This window comes from Canis lupus, chromosome 22, assembly GCF_048164855.1.
Source record: "Canis lupus baileyi chromosome 22, mCanLup2.hap1, whole genome shotgun sequence".
Lineage (NCBI taxonomy): Eukaryota > Metazoa > Chordata > Mammalia > Carnivora > Canidae > Canis > Canis lupus.
In genome coordinates, this window is record NC_132859.1 from 29,177,064 (window position 1) to 29,198,339 (window position 21,276).

Below are 21,276 nucleotides of genomic sequence, written 5' to 3' on the forward strand. Positions count from 1 at the left end.
AATCTATTTTATTTTCACCCCAATATCTAGGATTATTAAATTAAGATGGCCAGTGATTTTACCGAGGTATATACAGGTAAAACGACATGTTCTCTGGGATTTTCTTCAAAATGCTTTAAGTAGGAGAGTGAAGGGAATATTATGTGAGAATAGAGAAAACAAAATCAACAAATGGTAATGACTATTGAAATTAGGTGAAACTGGTACAGTGGGTTCATTATACTATCTCTATTTTTGTGTATATTAAAATTTTCCCACAATAAAAGTTTTGAAAAATGTTCATGGTTAGTACCCAGAGGACATATATGTTGGTTGAAAATTGCCAGGACTAAAGACTAAGAAAAAGATAATATTAAATTCTAGGGAAGTCTAGCCTCTTCTCGGAAGGCCTTGCAGATCTGTTCCAGATTTGGAATGAGTACACTCTTAAACCCAAGCTGTGCAGCATGAAATTGAAGGGGTGCCCTTGTCCTTCAAAAGTTTGAAGATAGAAGTTACCAATCTCCAGAGCTAAAACTAATTATTTTCCAAACACCTACTTTCTCCCCATTTGTATCCATTGGCATCATCCGACATTTTTATCCTTTCTATTCCTACTACAGACCCCTCCCCACAACAGACACAACTTTCCTGTCCCTGTAAATACCGTTCTACCTGCCTGAGATTACAGCCAAAGTTTCTAAGGTTGGTCTTCCCCAAAACTCCTGCAAATGATCTTTTCTCCATGCCTTTGAATATTTGAAATGCATTTCTTGAATTAAACGAAATAGCATTTTTTAAAGGCATATGTGTTCTTAAGAAGGAAAACACATTGTTACCCATTTGTATAAGTTAATTGATTGTAAGTTGAGCAGCATGAGAGTTTGGGGTGTGGAAATTGTGGAAAGGAGAATGTGTTCAGAAAGAGGAGGTCATACTGAGAGGCAAATTTCACAGTTTAGTTCTACTATGCTTCCCCAAAAACTGTCTTATGTCTATATCCTGCCTTCCTGTTTCTTACCAAGATTTACCTGTGCATTGTCTCATGATAGCCCACTTTGTTTTTTAAGCTAGATAATAATGACCAACCTATGCCTGGTAAGGTAAAAATGGCTAACACAATATACATGCCAAGATGGGAATCTCCTATGGAGACACTGGGTCCACGGATTAAAAACATAGACCTTAGCATCATAGTACCTAAGAAAAAAATAGAGAGCAAAGAGTTGTATATTTCATTTATCAGTGCCATAAGATAAAATGCTAGACTTTTATTTATGCTATTAAAAATCATCTGTGTATTTGTTTTCTGAAATTAGATTGGACTATAAAGTTACACCCTTCACCAGCTAATTTTACTTCTTCATTTCACCATGTCAATGTGTCACTCTACAGCCACATGTGAACCCACCTTAACAAAGTAGAATTTAATGAATCCAGTTCCCTTTAACATTTTCTCATAAGCATAAGTAGTGACAGGACCAGTATTTCTAAAACCTTGGTAATGAGTTGCAGCCCAGATAGAATATGTCATTATTTCGGTTTCATCCAAATTCTACAATTTATTCAATCATTGTCTTTGGCTCTTTGCATAAGTAGACTGAAGATATTTGTTTCCAATTAAGTTTTTTTATGCAACTTGAAATTACTTTCAGTGTTAGTGATATTTTTCTTTGAGAAATCAACAGCTATATGAGAAAGAAAAAATTTAGATAAACATCATCTTAGATTTCAGCCACACACACACAAAAAAAAAAACCCGTTTATTACCAACCCAACCCACTCATTCGTTATCCCTCTTTTAGATAGAAGCCATAAAAGATCAAGTCAAAGCATTGTATTAAGAAACACTGGAGCTCAGGGATGCCTGGATGGCTCAGTGATTGAATCTGCCTTCGAAGGGCCCAGGGCGTGTCCCAGGGTCCCAGGATCGAGTCCCACATTTGGCTCCCCTAGAGGAGCCTACTTCCTCCCCTGCCTATGTCTCTACCTCTCTCCCTGTGTCTCTCATGAACAAATAAATAAAATCTTAAAAAAAAAAAAAGAAAGAAACATTGGAGCTCGGACTTAGAGCATACATGGCCAGAGACACTACCAACCAGACTTGGAGCAAATCAGAGGCAGTTAATAATACAGCTCTTCAAGTCTACAATAAAAAATGGCATCCAACAAATCAAAAAGCAGACTCTTAACTATAGAGAACAAACTGATGATTAAAGATCACACTTACCTTGATGAGCACTGAGTAATATATGGAATGTTGAATCACTATACTGTACACCTAAAACAGATATAGCACTGTATATTAACTATACTGGAATTAAAGTAATCTTTAAATGGCACCCAATAAAACTACATTGCAAAAAGTGAGAGAGAAACAGAATGGAAAGAGTAAAAACTGGAAGAGACAGAACCTGAAGAATCTTGGTAGAAAAAGTACCGACAGACACTGGTGAATGGGAAGTATTCAGTATTTCCTGAAGCGGAAGGGGACTTACTGACAATGTTGACAATACTTGGGAACCTCAAGAAAATTTAGATTGTCCAGAGTTAATTGATTCGCTTATTAATTTATTAATCCTCAAAACCTGATACAAAAGAAGACCTTCATCTGACAGCGAATGCAATGACAGCAAATCAAAGAAAAGAAATGCAGCTGAGAAACTGAAAGGCTTTGCCATAGGTCTTGATCCTGAACAATTAGTGCCACAGACAGCAGTGGTGAATTAATGTTTGCCATTCATGGAAAGATTCAGATGAGGCAGAGCTGATGCTGGCAAAAGAGACAAATATGAAGTGTACTCAAATTGTAATTGCTTTCTATGAAGAGAGATGAACCTGGCATTCTTATGTGGAAGACAAAGCTCAGTAATTATTTTCATTTATATATATATATATACAACTAAATATATATATAGTCTGGGTTTTTATGTCTATTAGCATAAGTACATAACGACATTCTAATGAAAATCAAGTTTGATATGTTTTGAAGTATTATTGGGGGAGTAATAGCAGAGTTTTTTGCAATACAGCACTGATTATTTTGTGGATTTTGGGGGGGTTTCTTGTAACCTGCTTTTTTTTCAAGTTTTTATTTAAATTCCGGGTAGTTAATATACACTATAATATTAGTTTCAGGTGTAGAATTCAGTGACTCATCACTACATACAACACCCAGTGCTCATCACAAGTGCCCTCATTAATACCCATCCCCTATTTCACTTATTCCCCCACCCACCTCCCCTCTGGTAACCCTCGGTTTGTTCTCTATAGTTAACACTCTGTTTCTTGGTTTTCCTCTTTTTCCCCTCATGTTCATTTGCTTCATTTCTTAAATTCCACATATAAGTGAAATTATATGGTATTTGTCTTTCTCTGACTGACTGACTTCTCTTAGCATAATACCCTTTAGTTCTATCCACATTGTTGCAAATGGCAAGATTTCATTCTTTTGATAGCTGAGTAATATTCCATTGGATACATGTACATCTTTAACCATTCATCAGTCAATGGATGTTTGGCCTCTTTCCATGATTTGGCTATTGTTGATAATGATGCTATAAACATCAGGGTGCATGTGCCTTAAATCTGTATTTTTGTATCCTTTGGGTAAATACCTAGTAGTGCAATTGCTGGATCATAGGAAATACTATTTTTAACTTTTTGAAGAAACTACATACTGTTTTCCAGAGTGGTTGTACCAATTTGCATTCCCACCAACAGTGTTAAGAGCTTCTCTTTCTCCACATCCTCCCCAGCTTCTGTTGTTTCCTGTGTTAATTTTAGCCATTCTGACTGGTGTGAGGTGGTATCTCATTGTGGTTTTTGATTTGCATTTCCCTGATGATGAGTGATGTTGAGCATTTTTTCATGTGTCTGTTAGCCATCTGGATGTCTTTTGCAAAAATATCTATTCATGTCTTCTGCCCATTTCTTACCTGGGTTAGTTGTTTTGTAGGTGTTGAGTTTGATAAGTTCTTTATAGATTTTGGAAACTAACCCTTAATCAGATATGTCATTTGCAGTATCTTCTCCCATTCTGAGCATTGCCTTATAGTTTTGTTGATTGTTTCCTTTACTGTGCAGAAGCTTTTATCTTAATTAAATCCCAATAGTTCATTTTTGCTTTTGTTTCCCTTGCCTCAGGAGACGCATCCAGTAAGAAGTTGCTATGGCCAATGTCAAAAAGGTTACTGACTGTGTTCTCCTCTAGGATTTTGACGGATTACTGTCTCACATTTAGGTCTTTCATCCATTTTGAGTTTATTTTTGTGTATGGTATAAGAAATTGGTCTAGTTTCATTCTTTTGCATATTGCTGTCCAGTTTTCCCAACACTATTTGTTGAAGAGACTTTTCTATTGGCTATTCTTTGCTAGATTAGTTGACCAAGGTTCATTTCTGGGTTTTCTGTTCTGTTCCATTGATCTACGTGTCTGTTTTTACACCAGTACTATATTGCCTTGATCAATACAGCTTTGTAATATAATTTTAAGTCCAGAATTGTGATGCCTCTAGATTTGCATTCCTTTTTCCAGATGGCTTTGGCTATTTGGGGTCTTTTGTGGTTCCATACAAATTTTAGGATCATTTGTTCTAGCTCTATGAAAACTGCTGGTATTTTGATAGGGATTACATGAAATGTGTACATTGCTTTGGGTGGGAATAGACATTTTAAAAATATTTATTCTTCCAATCCATGAGCATAGACTATTTTTCCATTTCTTTGTGTCATCTTCAATTTCTTTCATTAGTGTTTTATAGTTTTAAGAATATAGATCTTTTACCTCTTTCATTAGGTTATTCCTAGGTATCTCATGGTTTTTGATGCAATTGTAAATGGGATCAATTCTTTGATTCCCCTTTCTGCTGCTTCATTATTGGTGTATGGAAATGCAAAAGATTTCTGTATGTTGATTTTTTAACCAGCAATTTAATTGAATTTGCGTATCAGTTGTAGCAATTTTTTGTTGAGCCTTTAAGATTTTTTAAAAGATTTATTTTTCATGAGAGACACAGATAGAGAGTCAGAGACAAAGGCAGAAGGAGAAATAGGCTCACTGCAGAAATTCCGATGTGATCCCAGAACTCTAGGATCACACCCTGAGCCAGAGGCAAACATTCAACCACTGAGCCACCCAGATGTCCCCCTTTTGAATTTTCTACAGAGTATCATGTCATCTGCAAATAGTGAAAGTTTGACTTCTTTGCTGATTTGAATGCCTTTTATTTCTTTCATTGTCTGATTGCTGAGGCTAGGACTTCTAGTAGTATGTTAAATAACAGTGGTGAAAAAAAAATAAATAAAAATAAAAAAAAAAATAACAGTGGTGAGAGTGGACATCCTGTCTTGTTCCTGACCATATAGGAAAAGCTCTCAGTTTTTCCCCATTGAGGAGAATAATAGCTGTGGATTTTTCATATATGGCCTTTGTGATGCTGAGGTATGTTCCCTCTATTCCTACTTTGTTAAGGGTTTTTATCATGAATGGATATTGTACTTTGTCATATGCTTTTTCTGTATCTATTGAAAGGATCAGATGGTTCTTATCCTTTCTTTTATTAATGTGGTATATCCTGTTGATAGATTTGTGAATACTGAACCACCCTTACAGACCAGGAATAAATCCCATTTGATTGTGGTGAATGAGTCTTTTAATGTGCTGTTGGATTCAATTTGTTAGAATTTTTCTGAGAATTTTTGCTTTGATGTTCATCAGGGATATTGGCCTTTAGTTCTCTTTTTTAGTGGAGTATTTGTCCAGTTTTGGGATTAGGGTAATGCTGGCCTCATAGAATGAGTTTGAAAGTTTTCTTTCCATTTCTATTTTTTTTAATAGTTTGAGAAAATAGTATTAATTATTCTTTAAATGTTTAGTAGAATTCCCCTGGACTTTTGTCTATTGGGAGATTTTTGAATACTGATTCTATTTCCTTGATGGTTATCGGTGTGTTCAAGCTTTCTATTTCTTCCTGTTTCAGTTTTGGTAATGTATATGTTTCTAGGAACTTAACAATTTCTTCCAGATTGTCCAACTTGTTGCCATACAATCTTTCATAATGTTCTCTCATAATTGTTTGTATTTCTGTGGTGTTTGTTATTTCTCCTCTTTCATTTGTGATTGTATTTACTTCTGCCCTTTCTTTTTTCATTTTGATAAGTCTGGCTAGGGGTTTGTAAATTTTATCAATTTTTTCAAAGAAGAACCAGCTCCTGGTTTCAGTGATCTGTTCTACTGTTTTCTTTGTTTCTATATCATTTATTTCTGCTCTCATCTTTATTGTTTCCCTTCTTCTGTTGACTTTAGGCTTTGTTTGTTGTTCTTTCTCTAGCTCCTTTAGCTGTAAGGTTAGGTTGTGTATTTGAGAATTTTCTTGCTTCTTCAGGTAGGCCTATATTGCTAAATACTTCCCTTTTATGACCACTTTTGCTGCATCCCAAAGCTTTTGGATCATCATGTTTTCCTTTTTTATTGTTTCCATGTGTTGTTCTTTTTTTTATTTCCTCTTTGATTTCCTGGTTGACCCGTTCATTCTTTAGTAGCATCTTGTTTAACCTCCATGTATTTGTGGTCTTTCCAAATTTTTTCCTGTAGTTGACTTCAAGTTTCCTAGCGGTGTGGCCAGAAAATATGCATGATATGATCTCAATCTTTTTGTACTTTTTGAGGCCTTATTTGTGACCTAATAGGTGATCTATTCTGGGGAATGTCCCATGTGCACATGAAGAGAATGTTTATTCTGCTGTTTTAGGATGAAATGTTCCAAATATATCTGTTAAGTTCATCTGGTCCAGTGTGTCATTTAAAGCCCTTGTTTCCTTATTGATTTTCTGCTTAAATGATCTGTCCATTGATGTGAGATGTTGAATTCCTCTCCTATGATTGTATTATTATCAATGATTTCCTTTACGTTTGTTAATATTTGTTTTACATAGTTGGGTGCTCCATGTTGGAGGCACAAATATTCATAATTGTTAGGTCTTCTTGGTGGATAAGTCCCTTTATATATATTATACATATATATATTATATAATATTATCATATTTATGATGATTCATCTCTTGTTATAGTCTTTGGTTTAAAATCTAGTTTGTCTGGTATGCATAATCTACTCCAGCTTTCTTTTGACTTCCATTTGCATGATAAATATTTCTCTATCCCCTCACTTTCAATCTGTATGTATCTTTACGTCTAAAATTAGTCTCTTATACATAGGAAACAAACTGAGCATTATTGGAGGGGAGGGAAGTGGGGGGACAGGGTAACTTGGTGATGAACATTAAGGAGGACATGTGATATAATGAACACAGGTTATTATATAAGACTGATGAATCACTGACCTCTACCTCTGAAATCAATAATACATTATATGTTAATTTATTGAATTTAAATATATAAAAATAAATAAATAAAATTTGTCTCTTATAAGCAGCATATAGATGGATCCTGTTTGTTTGTTTTTTTAAGATTTTATTTATTTATTCATGAGAGACGGGGGGGGGGGCGCGAAGAGACAAAGGCAGAGGGAGAAGCAGGCCCCATACAGGGAGCCTGACATGGGACTCGATCCCGGGTCTCCAGGATCACGCCCTGAGCTGAAGGCAGTGCTAAACTGCTGAGCCACCTGGGCTACCCCTTTTTTCTTTTTTTCTTTCTTTTTTTTTTTAAGATTTTATGGGTCCTTTTTTTTATGCATTCTGACACCCTATATCTTTTGATTAGAGCATTTAGTAAATTTACATTCAGAGTAATTATTGATAGATATGTACTTAGTGTCATTATATTACTCGTTTTGTCATTGTTTCTGGAGATTTTTCTCTATTCCCTTCTCATCTTTGTCACCTTTGGTCTTTCTTTCCCCCTCTGAGTCCCCTTTAATATTTCTGCTTTAGTGGTCAAAAACTCCTTTAGTGTTTGTTTGGGAAACTCTTTATCTCTCCTTCTATCCTAAATGATAGCCTTGCTGGATAGATAGAGGATTCTTGGCTTCAGATTTTTCTCATTCAGCACATCGAATATATCATGTCACTTTTTTCTGGCCTGCCAAGGTTCTTTGGAGAAATCCGCAGCTAGCCTTATGGATCTTCCTTTGTAGGTTAAGAACTTCTTTTGTCTTGCTGCTTTTAGGATTTTTTTCTTTATCACTACATATTGCAAAGTTTACTACAATATGTTGTGCTGGTGTCCTGCTTTTGTTAATGTTGATAGGAGTTCTCTGTGTCTCCTGGATTTGTGTATCTGTTTCCTTCCCCAAATTAAAAAAGTTTTCACCAACTGCCTGCAGTGGGCAGTGTTTGCACCTTGGTCAGAGTGTATAGAGTTTTAACTAGGCATGCTCTGGTTGGCTTGTTAAATGAGACCTGATACTACTTACACTAGAACTGAAGCATTGCTGAACTCTATGGTCAATAGACATGGTGCATACAGATGTTCTGCTGGTCTTCTGGGGAGGGGGCCTGCTGCACTGGTCCTCAGGAACATTTGCCCAAGAAAAGCAGTACCAGCAGAGCACAGGGATATGGGACTTGGTGTAAGCAGGTTAGGCAGCCAGTTTTGGCACTGTGCTGTTTACTGAAATTGGTCTGTGCTGAGGGAAGCACAGGGGAGGGAAATGGTGGCAGCCATCTACTTTGTCCCCAGAGAGGGGCTTCCATGCTTGCTGCTTTTAGGGAAGTACTCCCAGAAGAGTGAGTACTTTCTCCTCTTGCATCTCAGGCATTTTTCAGATGGCTGTTTTCATCTTCTCTGCCCTAGGTTGCTTGTCTGTCTGGAGCACTGCAGTGCACTTTGGGCTCTATCCCAGCTGAGACTGCTGACTTTTAAAATTCCAAACTTTAGAGACGCCCTGTAGCAAGGGTCTCGCTGTGCTGATGCAGGTTTGACCAAGAAGGGCAATTGTACTAAAATGCAGGGACATGGGATTTGGAGTAAAACAGGCTAAACAGTCAGTGTCTGGGTTAGCTGCCTGCCCTCAGCAGGTGTCTCTTGGCTTGTGCTGAGGTGTTGGAGAGGGAATTAAAGACCCCCATCCAGTTCTTTTATCCCTGAAGAAGTGTCTCTGCAAACACCACCTCTCACAGATGTGCTCCAAGAAGAATGAACAGTTTTTCCCCATGTGCCTTAGGCGATCATCACATCACACTGACTGCCCTGGGAATTGCTTGCATGCCTTCTCTCCAGGAGCAGGGCAGCACCCTCAGGGCTCTATCCCAGCCAAGTCCATTGATCTCTAAAACTCCAGTCTTTGAGCACCTCTAGTTGCAAAAACTCATGAAAATCAGCCCCTTTCTTTCTCCCAGCCAATGGCTTTGGGGAAGTGTTCTCCTTGTGCATATCCTGTGTGCTCCACTCTTTTTCACCTTTCTCTGCAACCAAGGCTCCCTCTCCTCTGCAGCACCTGTGTACATTTCTTCCCCAAACCATGTCCCCACACTTCCTACCTTCCTCTGTGTGGACTTTTCTCTTCCTCTAGTTGTGCAGATCACTCTGTCAGTCCTCAGGTTGATTTCTTGGGTATTCGTATTTAACTTCTATATGCCTAAGGACCATTCTGGTTTTTTGGCTATTTGGAGTCGTTTTTTTTTTTTTTTTTTTTTTTTTTTGTTGTTTTTTTTTTTTGTATATATATATATCACATATATAAGTGCATTTATTTTCCTTCATTCCTTTTTCTTTCTTTTCCTTTCTTTTTCTTCCTTTTTAAGCATTCACCAAAACAAAACATTTCATAACCATGGATAGCCCATGTTTCTGGGATGCCATCATTTGGAGCAACCTAAGAAATAAATCACTACAAGTTAGGTTGACATTTTTCCTCAAGCTCTAACCTTTCAAATCAAATAGATGATTCTGTAATGAGTTGGACAATTTAAATATAATGTAAATGATTTAAATTGGACAACTTAAAAGCAGTCATGTCAGAATCCATATCCATATCTACATTTAAATAAATGCAAGTTTATTTGAAAAACCCCTTAAAGGAAAATTTTATCACTACCAACAATTTCTCCACCCAAATGAGAAAACTAGAGAAGTTCTAGTGTGTTTTAATTAAGTAAGCAAAATTAATTACATAGACATTTATAAGGTCCTTCCAGTGAACTACTCCTTTACAAGTTGAAATCCCTAGAAGAGACTGACTAAATGGGGCAAAATGGGACTAAAAGGTCATGATTCATGGTATGCCTAAGACTTCATTCATGAAAACCTAATCATAATCAGATGGCCGGAGATGTTGGCAATTGAGGACCTATTGGAATAAATGGGTGAACAGACTTTTGGAATTCAAATTCTTGACCTGCACGTGTTTTCTTTATCCCAACTCATTTCTTACACGTAGGCTCAATCTTCTCAGAATTTGGGTTAATGGTTCAGCAGAAGCCAGGAAAAAACAGTAACTTTGTAGTAATCAAAGTGTTATCCAGCTATATTTTGCTCACTTTATTATAAACAGTAATCAATAAACAGTTTTATATTCAGAAAGAAAAAGAAACAATGTATTCTTTCCTAAAAAATTCTAGAAAAATTATTTGACCTTTCTCTTTTTTCTCACAAATATAACTGAATCCCAGAGGTATTTAGACCTAGTCCCTTAGTCTGCAATTACCTTCGTGGCTTGCTTGTGGTTGAAAGCTTTCCACAAATCATTTGGGTCTCTATGCATTGCTCCAGTTACCACGTTAACCTTAGTAACTTGACTGCAGCTAACAGAACTCACATATGTATCTTTCTTGCTGCCAGTCTTTCATGCCCACACCTTATTACTAAAGCAATTCAAAGAACTGTATTCTGAAAAGAAAAAACAAAATTATTTGCATGTTATTGTCCCCTTCTAGATTTCTCACTTCAATTGAATGGGACATGCTTACAGCCCTAACCAGACTGATTATTCCCTTGGGCTACTCCATCTGTATATTGTAGATTCTATTTTTCCATTGATCACCTTTTGATTACAGTTCTTCACTAAACTGTCGATCGCCCTTCTCAGACAAGGCATTTCTTTAAAGCAAGAATCATCTTTCATATGCCTCTAAAACTCTGGTACAATCCCTGGCACACAGGAAACACTCAAAAGTTAGCACTGAGTGAACATATGGCTCATACAATATAGTGTCCTGTGAAGTAAAATTATGTCTGACACAGGAATTTTCATGTCAAATTTGATATTCTTTTTTTCCCTCTTCAAGTAGGCTCCATGCCCAACAGGGGGCTTGAACTAATGACTCCAAGATTAAGAGTCACATGCTCTACCAACTGAGCCAGCCTGGCACCAATGCTCTTAACTTTAACTGCTATGTATCTAAATATGGATTTAAAGTACATATTTAGGGGTGCCTGAGTGTCTCAGTGGTTGAGCATCAACCTTCCACTCAGGGTGTGGTCCTAGAGTCCCTGGATTGAATCCCACTTTGGGCTCTCCTGGAGGAGACTGCTTCTTCCTCTGTCTATGTCTCTGCCTCTCTCTCTCTGTGTCTCTCATGAATAAATAAAATATTTTTTAAAAAATAAAGTACAGGGCAACCCCCGTGGCTCAGTGGTTTAGCACCGCCTTCAGCCCAGGGTGTGATCCTGGAGACCCGGGATTGAGTCCCACGTCCGGCTCCCTGCGTGGAGCCTGCTTCTTCCTCTGCCCGTGTCTCTGCCTCATTCTCTCTCTCTCTGTATCTGTCATGAATAAATAAAATCTTTTTTTTAAAAAAAAGTACATATGTATATAGCTCTGTTGGCCCTTTCTATCTGCCTTCCATTCTAGGAAATTTCCTTCATTTCTCTGGGCATATCTTTCACTCCACTTCTCATTCCAAGAGATTGGATTTTCTCCTAAAACCCTGCTAATCAAATGTTACAATTTCTGTATCTGTTCTTCTTAACTCCATATTCATACATTTGTCCATTTTCTCCATTTATTTATCTCTTCATCTCTTTGTGCTATGTTCTAAGAAATTTGTTTAGCTTGAATCCTCAGCTGTATCCATTGGTTCATCCATTAAATTTTTCCCAAAATTATTTTCTATTGAATTAATTTATATATTGTAATATGTACAGGTTTTAAGTATAGAATTTTGGCAAATGTATAAAGTCACCTTTCATGAAAGAACTCAATTTATTGTTACCCATAAATCCATGCTGGAAAAATGAATAATTGAACTTCAGTAAAAAGAAAATGAAGCTCAGTGGAATAAGTAGGTATATGAAATATTACAAAAATGTATTCTTCAGTCTAAATAATTGTCGGTTAAAATACCCAAATAACCTGAAACTAAATTCCAGTTGAAATCAATACAGGAAATGAGGAAATAGGAGGAAGCAGAAGACATAAAAGCATACTACATTTTTCATATTGTTTTAATGGAAGGCTATGTAGATACTAATTAACTCTACACATTAGAATATATTCAATGGCTTGTGTTAAAATTTAAGAGTAATCACAACAGAGTAACAAAGAAGTAGGTGATCCAATAGACTATTTTGGTAAGGCCATTGTGAAAAGGTAATATTTGAATTGAGACCCAAAGGGCGAGAGGATCTTACTATGCAAAGTAGGGAAAAAATATTTCAGACAGAGGAAACAAGCATGCACAAGGGTCCAGAGGCAGTAATGGGATTGGCATGTTTGAGGAACAGGGAGGAAGCCAGTATAGCTGGGCTCTGGGAAGAGTGAGAAAGAAGCAGTTAGATCTGACAGATAGCAAAGAGCCACCATGAAAGGCCTTTAGACAATGTCAAAGTTTTGGATTTTATTCTAAGTTCTGAGGGAAGCCTTTGAAGTGTTTTAAGCAAGGACTGGGTTTGTCTGATTTATGTTTTTATGAAATAACTATAGAGAACAAGTTACAGAGGAAGAAAAATGGAATTCAAGAGACTAGGTCAGAGGTGATGGGAACTGGGTTAGGAGACAGCATTGGAGACAGAGTGACGTAGAGGGATTGGGCAAATATTTTAGAGGGTACACCAGCAGTCCCTGCCAATGGACTGGATATAAGGGGTGACAGAGAGAAGAAAACTAAAGATATCTCCCAGGTTTCTGGTTTTCACAATTGGTGAATGTGTCCTATAAGCAGGTGAATGGTTTGCATAACTGGGTGGTCCTCACTGAGCTGGGAAAGGGCTCCATCTGAGAAGAGAACAGGGAGTGGGGTGGAAAGCCACAGACCTATTCCAAACTGTAAATAGGAAGATGCCCTGGTAGATGTCCAACTGCAAATGTCTGTGCACAAAAGACATACAAACATGGCATTCCTGAACAGTTCAGTGGTCCTCACACATAGGTGACTGGTGAGATGACCTACAGGAAAGCATGGACAAACAAGGCCCAGGGTGGAGTGCCCATGCTCTCCAACTGTTAATAATTGAAAGAGAAAAGGACAGGTACAAAGCAGACTGAGAAGCAGCTGCCATATGAAAGAAGGTAAACCTCTGTACATCAAACGATCATTTAATATATAAGGTATTTCGTCCAGCTCCAATTAATATTTAAGAATTCCACCCAAAGGAAAAAATCCTAATACATGCTGAGATTTTAGTTATGTGACTCAGTTCTTTCCATAATCCTGGCTCCTAACTAAAAATTGCCCTGTGGGAACTTTATCCTCCTTTTCCAAAATATACCTCTTAGAGAATGTTCCCATCCAACTTCTAGGGTTGTTAAAAGTTCTAGAAATAATACACATAAATACTTGGCACAAAGTAGCATCAATGAATAGTAGCCACATAATAACATTTTTAATTCTTCTCTGAGAAAACCTAAAAATCTTACTTTCATTGTAATTGAAGAACCCCTCTGCAGATCCATTAAAATATATACTGGTAATATAGGACTAGAGACTGGCATCAGAGCTTTGAAAAATAGAGAAATAAAGGGAAATACAAATCAAAACCACAATGAGATACCACCTCACACCGGTGAGAATGGGGCAAATTAACAAGGCAGGAAACAACAAATGTTGGAGGGGATGCGGAGAAAAGGGAACCCTCTTACACTGTTGGTGGGAATGTGAACTGGTGCAGCCACTCTGGAAAACTGTGTGGAGGTTCCTCAAAGAGTTAAAAATAGACCTGCCCTACGACCCAGCAATTGCACTGTTGGGGATTTACCCCAAAGATACAGATGCAATGAAACGCCGGGACACCTGCACCCCGATGTTTATAGCAGCAATGGCCACGATAGCCAAACTGTGGAAGGAGCCTCGGTGTCCAACGAAAGATGAATGGATAAAGAAGATGTGGTTTATGTATACAATGGAATATTACTCAGCTATTAGAAATGACAAATACCCACCATTTGCTTCAACGTGGATGGAACTGGAGGGTATTATGCTGAGTGAAGTAAGTCAGTCGGAGAAGGACAAACATTATATGTTCTCATTCATTTGGGGAATATAAATAATAGTGAAAGGGAATATAAGGGAAGGGAGAAGAAATGTGTGGGAAATATCAGAAAGGGAGACAGAACGTAAAGACTGCTAACTCTGGGAAACGAACTAGCGGTGGTAGAAGGGGAGGAGGGCGGGGGGTGGGAGTGAATGGGTGACGGGCACTGGGGGTTATTCTGTATGTTAGTAAATTGAACACCAATAAAAAATAAATTAAAAAAAAGAAAGAGAAATAAAATATGCTCTATGGCTTCACATATTTTTACCATCTGCTACAATGATTCTCAAACCTAGAGACACAAAACAATCATTTGGTAAACCTTGAGGAAAAAATACAGATTCTATGCACTACACCAGTAAACTTTGATTCAGTAAATGTGAAGTCCAAGAATCCAATTATACTATTCCTACTTATGCACAATGACTCTGATTGACAAAGATGTAAGACCCACTAGTTGAGTAAATGAGAACTCTTAGCAGGATTCCAAGTCCATGGTCCAGCATCACAGCGTGGCAGGGAAGGGAAATAAAATGTAGGACCGCTGACCAAGAAGGTACTTTTCAACATTCATTTCCCTCCACATGGATTATAATTCAAGAATTGTATTTTACACAGAAGTACAGCCCAGGGGAAAATGAGGCATGCTGAAGGGGAAGTGTGGCAAGAAATAAGCCACCATAACTTTGCAAGAAAATACAGAACCTTCACTATGGCTCTTAAGTCATAAACTAAAAGAGATCACTGAAATTTCTGGAATGATGTCACCAAACAGTAAACTAGCCGAAGCCCAGGTACCTGACAAAGATTGACAATTAGACAGCTATCCACAAACAAAAGAAGACCTGAGAGAGGTCAGGAGTCCACTCAAGAAACTTCAGCAACACAATGGAACAAAAACCCTGAGAATAACCACACAAAAAGGGAAGGGAAAAACAGCTTCATTTTGGCTGCATCATCCCATTCCCCAGGCTAGTGCTGCTCAGTACAAGAGAGAACTCTCCAGCTAGAAAGAGTTTTCCTCCCCAGAAAACAGAGAGCAGAATTCTGCCTTTCAGGAGTGCTTTGGTTTTACTCCATCCAGAGACTGACAAAGCTATAGAAGAAAAAGCCAGGTATATAGAACTGGCTAGGAACAAGGATGAAGGCAGGAGCTACCATTATTGGCCATGGGCAGGAGTGACATGGTTCCTGGTACCCTGCTCTGCAGAGGACCCAGCTACTTTCACCACTGAAGAAACCAGTGGCCACTATAGCTGTGGACTCCTGTAGATTTCAATGATTTTTACCCTACAGGTATTTGCATACCCAGATGCCAGACATCTGAATTCCTTCTGGTCCCTAATGGAGCCTGAGATCCACGCCAGTAGCCAGCCCAGTCCTCTGAGGCTGCATGAGTGCAAGATAACCGGCCTAGACACGCACAGCTGACCCATACCACTGTGTGCACACTTGGAGCTAGCCCATCCAGCTGTGTACTTGCATGCCACAAGTCTAACTCTTGTCACCGGTATCTACTACTGTGTGCATACCCATGGTGAGATCTTGCAGTCGGGAAGAACATACATATAACCAAGGCCCCACAGCTGCTTGTGGACATATATTTAGCCCTACCTCCAGTTGCTGGCCTACACCAATGCAAACACTAATAGCAAGCCCCCCAGCAGTGCACCTGCATGCCTCCTGCCCAACCCTCGTCACCAGCCTCCACTTCTTTGTGCATGCTGTTGGGAGACCCTGTAGCTGTAAGAATACATACCAACATCTAGCGCCACACAACTACCAGTGCACCCCCAGTTGACCCAAGCCTTTGCTACTGGCCCTAGCCCCCACCATTATAGGTATACTTGCAACCAGCCCTTCTCATTATACAAGCAGTTGCAGCTGGCCCCTACAGTTGAATGTGCACATAGCCAGCTCTGGCCACCACCACTACCCATGCTGGCCCCTAACTGCTGGACCTGGAGGCATTGCTGAAGACATCAAAGCCTTTGCAGCCACTGTGAAGCTCCACACTCTTGACAAGGTCTATGCACTTATTGATGTTGTGGACCTAAGCAGCCTAACATCACACTCTCCTGGACCAAGAGTTCCCACACATCCCTATACTGATCTACATGACTAGACCCAGGGTCACAGTGCATTCCAGCATGTCTCCATCTGCAGATGAAGACCTTTCTTCATGGAAGCTAGTCTATAAAGTCTTGAAGAGGTGACTACTTCTCCAAATAAAATGAAAGACAAAAATCATATGATCATCTCAGTAAATGCAGAAAAAGCATTTTACAAAACATAACATCCTTTCATTATAAAAATGTTCAAAAATGTGGGTATAGAAGGAATACACAGCAACATAACAAAGGCAATTTATGACAAGCCCACAGCTAACATCATACTAATGGTGAAAGGTTGAAAGCTTTTCTTCTAAAATCAGTAACAAGACAAGGATTCCCACACTCACCACTCCTATTAAACAAAGTACTGGAACAATTAGGCAAGAAAAAGAAATAAAAGACATTCAAATAAGAAAGGAAAGAATAAAATTGTCTTTCATTACAAATGATATGATCTTATATAGAGAAAATCCTAAAGACTCCAGCAAACAACTGGTAAAACTAGTCAACAATTCGTGAAAATTTTAGGACACAAAATCAACATATAGAAATCAGTTGTGAAAAAAAAATCAGTTGTGTTTTTACACACTAACAAATGATACCTGAAAAAGAAATTTAAAAAACAATATCATTTACATCACAAGCAGTAAAATACTTAGGAATAAGTATAATCAAGGAGATAAAAGATCTGTACACCAAAAACTAGAAAACTTTAATGAAAGAAATTGAGGATGACACCAAAAAAATGAAAAGAAATCTCATGTTCCTGGATCAGAAAAATTAATACTTTAAGATGTCCAAAGCTATCTAAACTCAAGGGAATCCCTATCAAATTTCCAATGGTATTTTTCACAGAAATAGAAAAAACAATCCTAAAATGTGTATGAAATCACAAAAGTCTCTAAATATCCAAAACAATCTTGAAATAGAACAAAGTTGGAAGTGTCATACTTCCTGATTTCAGACTGCATTGTAAAGCTATAGTAGCCAAAATAGAATGGTACTGGCATAAAGATAGATATTAGAGACCAATGGAACAGAAATGAGAGTCCAAAAGTAAAACCTTAGCATAAAGTCAGGTAATATTTGACAAGGAAATCAAGAGTACTCCGTGAGGCATGGATTGTCTTTTCAACAAATAGTGTTGGGAAGACTAGATAACCACAGACAGAAAAGTGAAATTATTTTACATCATTCAAAAATGAATTTGAAATGGATTAAAAACTTAAACTTAAGACCTAAAATCACAAAATTTCTTGAAAAAAAGCTTTGGGAAATAGCTCCTTGGTATTAGTCTCAGCCATTATTTTTTGGACGTGACATCAAAAACACAAGCAACAAAACTGAAAACCAAGTGAGGTTACATCAAACTATAAATCTTCTGCACAGCAAAGAAAACCACCAACAAAACAAAAGGGTAACCTACAGAACAGAGGAAATATTTGCAAACCACATATATAATAAGGGACTGGGATCTGAAATATAAAAGAATTTCTACAACTCAGTAGCAAGAAAACAATCTGATTAAAATTGGGCAGAGGAGTACAACAGACATCTCTCTTAAAAAAAAGACATACAAATGGCCAATGCACATGAAAAGATGCTCAACATCACTAATCATCATGGAAATGCAAACCAAAAAACCACAATGAGGTATCACCTTACACCTGTTAGAATGACCATTATCAAAATCAGAAGAAATAACAAATGAGTATGTAGAGAAAAAGGAATCCTGATGCACTTTGGTAGGAGTGTAAATTGGTGCCGCCACTATGGAAAACAGTATGAGAGTTCCTCAGAAAATAAAAAAAATAGAGTTACCATATGATCCAGAAATCTCATTTCTAGGTGTATATCCAAAGGAAATGAAATTGCTGTCTTCATGTACCTGCAATCCCACATTCATTTTAGTATTATTCATAATAGCCAAAATATGGAAACAACCTAAGTGTCCACCTAGGGATGGACTGTGTGTATATATTCAGCTATGGGAAAGAAAAAAATTCTGCCATTTGTGACAACATGGATGGTTCCTTGAGGGCATAATGTGAAGTGAAATAAGACAGACAGAGAAAAATAAATACCATATGATCTCATATACGTGAAATCTGAAAACATCAAACTCACAGAAACAGATAGCAGAATGGTATTTGGCAAGGCCTAAGGAGAGGGAGAAATGGGGAGATGTTGCACAAAGGATATAAACTTTCAGCTATGAGATGTTCTGGAGTATGTTCTAGAGATCTAGGATACAACATGGTAACTATAGTCAGCAATACCATATTGTATACTTGAAAGTTGCTGTGACATTGGAGCTTTAATATTCTCACCATTACAACAACAAAATGGTAATTATGTGAAGTGAAGGGTATGTTAACAACATTATTGTGGTAAACATCACTTAATACATACATGTATCAAATCATCACATTGTACACTTTAAACTTATACAATGTCATATGTCAATTATATCTCAATAAAGCTGGAGAAAAAAAAAGAATCATTCTGTCCAGTGTATTTCTAATCATGGTCTATGCCCCCTCAGATCTTCCTAGAGCCACACTCTGATGTTATATTTCAAGGAAATAATGTGGAATTATATATACTTTCTTTTTATATGGCTTAATAACATACTAGTTATTATGAATTTATAAAAATTGGCATTCACAAATTAAAATTATGGCACTACTAGGATGTACTGAGGTCTCCAAATTCAGTGAGAATTCCTCAAACAAGTCTGCCATGCACCATTTGGCAGAGGTGCAGAGCTCCTCTCTAGCATGTGGGCATGCAGTCAGCACTCCCCTGATTTTCAAAAAGATGCTGCTTCAGTGCCTCAACAATGTTGTCCTGAGCCAACTGTGGAATGCTGCCTTTGCTATGTTAGTTAATATATATTTAAAATTAATGTAATGTCTTACTTTTACGGATTATTTTGTTTTCCTATGTGCTTGTCATTCTCATTGTAACTTTGTTGTTTTTTTCAGGTTTTGATACATTCTTCTTTTTTAATACCCATATTAGTTTCCTATTGCCCTTGTAACAAATAAAAAATTCAATGACTTAAAACAGCACAAGGTTATCTTTTACAGTTCTGGAGACCAGAAGTCCAGAGTTAGGGCCACAATGAATGTGTCATAAGGGCTGGCTCCTTCTGTAGGCTCTGAGAGAAGAATCTATTTCATTGATTTTTTTCTAACTTCTAGTGGCCACCTGTATTCATTCTTTGGCTTGCGTCCCCATCCTCCATTTCCAAAGCAGATAACTCAATCTACTGTCCCATGATTATATCACTTTCTTCTCTCCTGTGGTCAAATTTCTACCTCCTTTTTATAAGAATGCTTGTGATTACATTTAGGGCCCACTCAGATCATCTCCCCATCTCAAAGTGCTTAATTTAATCATATCTGCAGAATGCCTTTGCCATATATAATAATACAAATTCCAGAGATTAAGGGCAGGGGAAGGAGCATAACTTAGTCTCCCATAAAAGCTACTGCTTTTTATTTTTGCTTTCTTGCCCTTTTTCAAGCTTGCCCAATTCCATAGCACATGTGATTGTGCACATTTTTAACAATTTAGGGTTATTGACTACTAAGTAATAGTCATGGTGGTAAAAGCCAGGTATCAAAGTAAACCAAACTTATAGTATTTACAGTGTAGCAAGAAAGCAAACTTTGAAGAAGTTGTTATATGTATTATAATGAATGTTGCAGAAGATCAAGTAGAGGGTGCTGTATGACTGATCAGACAAGTACCCTAAGCTGTGATGTCAGGGAAGACTTCCCTGAGACTGATATTTGAGCTGGGACATGAAAGATGAATAGGATTAGCTGGGTGGAGGGGTTGGGTGGTTTTGGAAAGTTCTTTTTTAATTTCTTACTAGCAAAGGGAATGAGTAAGAATAAGAGGCTTTGAGGTGTCTGTCCTACCTACCTGTATAGGTAAATAAACTAAGGCCCATAAAATTCAAGTTACTTCCTAAAGGTCCATTATTTTGACTAAACCTTAAAAGTCCTTTAGGAATTGGAAAGAGTAGTAAGAAGACAGTGTTAAACCAAGAAACTTGGGAACACTCAAACCCTGCCTCAGACCAGCTACTTCCCCCCATCATAGTATCTTATACTCACATAGGGCAACCATGGTTATAATTAGGTTTTGGTCCAATACCCAGTGCAGAACTCTTTTGGCTTAGGCTGGAAGGAAGAACCTAAAATCAAAGCTGGACAAACCCATAGTCTCCAAATGTCTTCCCATAAGACACTAATTGCAAAAGAGAAAATAGTAGCCTTTCAGTGTAGATATCTGTAAGACACTACTTTAACCAAGTGATCAAAGTTAACATCACCAATAATAAAACATCAATATCATATATCTCCCAACATGATGCACTAAGAAAGACACATCATTTCTGTAGTTTCCTTGCCAGCAATGCATAATCTCAATCAAATCATGAGAAAATATCAGACAAACACCGTGTGAGGGATGACATAATTGACTAGAAACCCTTGAAAGTGTCAAGTTTACAAACACACACACACACACACACACACACACACACATTGTCACAGGCTGGAGACAAGGGAAACAAAACAACTAAATGCAATGTGGGATCCTGGATGATATCCTGGACTAGAAAAATGATACTAAATAAAGTCTGTAAGTTAATTAGTAGTATTATACCTACATTAATTTCCTGGTTTAGATAATGGCTTTGATATTATTATTACACAATACATTATCATTAGGAAAACCTAGGTGAAGGGTAGAGGGAGCTCTTTGAACTATATTGTAACTTTTTTGATGTCTCAA

At 37.6% G+C, this 21,276-nt stretch overlaps 1 long non-coding RNA gene and 1 pseudogene across 1 annotated transcript in view; one reads left to right on the plus strand and one right to left on the minus strand.

Moving 5' to 3' along the window:
- Positions 1 to 1,234: 1,234 nt before the first annotated feature.
- LOC140614092 (uncharacterized) overlaps positions 1,235 to 21,276 on the minus strand; it is a 34,940-nt gene continuing 14,898 nt past the window's right edge. Inside the window, exons 2-4 of the long non-coding RNA XR_012014991.1 lie at positions 10,587 to 10,768; positions 9,421 to 9,755; positions 1,235 to 1,667 (exon numbers count right to left, since the gene is read on the minus strand). This is a non-coding gene — a long non-coding RNA (uncharacterized lncRNA). The remainder of the gene's footprint in view (positions 1,668 to 9,420; positions 9,756 to 10,586; positions 10,769 to 21,276) is intronic.
- On the plus strand, positions 2,316 to 2,851 carry LOC140614091 (chromobox protein homolog 3 pseudogene; annotated as a pseudogene).